This window comes from Arachis duranensis, chromosome 5 (genome assembly GCF_000817695.3).
Source record: "Arachis duranensis cultivar V14167 chromosome 5, aradu.V14167.gnm2.J7QH, whole genome shotgun sequence".
NCBI classification, from domain to species: Eukaryota; Viridiplantae; Streptophyta; class Magnoliopsida; order Fabales; family Fabaceae; genus Arachis; species Arachis duranensis.
Genome location: NC_029776.3, coordinates 18391545 through 18392757, shown reverse-complemented (window position 1 = coordinate 18392757; position 1213 = coordinate 18391545).

The window sequence follows — 1213 nt, the reverse complement described above, 5'->3', positions numbered from 1 at the left end:
GAAACACAATCTTATATTTTATGATGTGTTATAATTTAATATATTGTTTATTTGTTAAATTTGTTATTGCATTTATTGAATTAATTGGATTCCTTATAAATAGAAAGTTAATTAAATTGGTTAGATTCTATAATTTATTACATTTGAAATTTTTCTACATATAATTTGTGCATATACACATATTTTTAAGTAATCTATTATTTTCTATAACACCACACCATCGGGATTTTTTATTTAAATAAATAAAATAAAAACATTAATTACCAAAATAAATAATTTTAAAAATATTTATCGATTTACGTTTTCCAGTTATATCTCGTTTACATTTGTAAAGGAGATATGACACGTCAGCTACATCGTGGCTATCTCGTTTACAGTGTAAACGAGATAGACGTTATTTCGTTTCCACTGTAAACGGGATAAGAACGAACGGCGCCTATAAGTATTATTCGTTTACAACCTGTTCTTGGATCCCACTTTGACCTAGTCAAACTCTTTCTCCCCTCTTTTAACGTTTCTTACCATATTTGAGTTCGATACGGTGATGGCACGCCAAGCGAGGCACGATGGGGACATCAACAGACTAACGGGGCAGCCGACTTTGAGGTTAGTCGCGTTATATTCGGTTAATCTAAGTATGTGGACATTATTAGGATAGTCTCGTAGTGACAAGCACTGAGTAAGATGCTTTAGGGGTTGGACTGTATGATGAATGTAGAACAATATTTGCTTGTGTAAGATTTATATGACTTAATTACGATTTGCTTATCGACATAAGTAATTTAGGGACAATTGTAGAGTAGACACATGGTAGTATGTTCCTTAGTAGTAGTAGTACTTTATTTTTAAGTAGAGTAGAAAATATTTATAGGTTAAATTTATTTTTCATGCCGCAGAGGCCTCGCCTTCTACTGCCCCGGCGAGTCAGCCATATTCTTCCTCCACCGGACGCCATTGTCCCGTATCTGGCTGAGACCGGATTTGGCGACACGGTGCCGCTCAGGGACTTCACATTTGACAATTCCCTGATTTCGGCTCTCATGGAGCGATGGCGTCCGGAGATGCACACGTTTCATCTCCCGTGGGGTGAGGTCACTATCACCCTGCAGGACGTGGCGTACCACCTGGGCCTACGTGCACACAGGAACCCCGTTGGGGGGGTGCCTTTGTGACTTTGGTCGGTGGTACAACACAGAGACGTGGGCGATGGTGG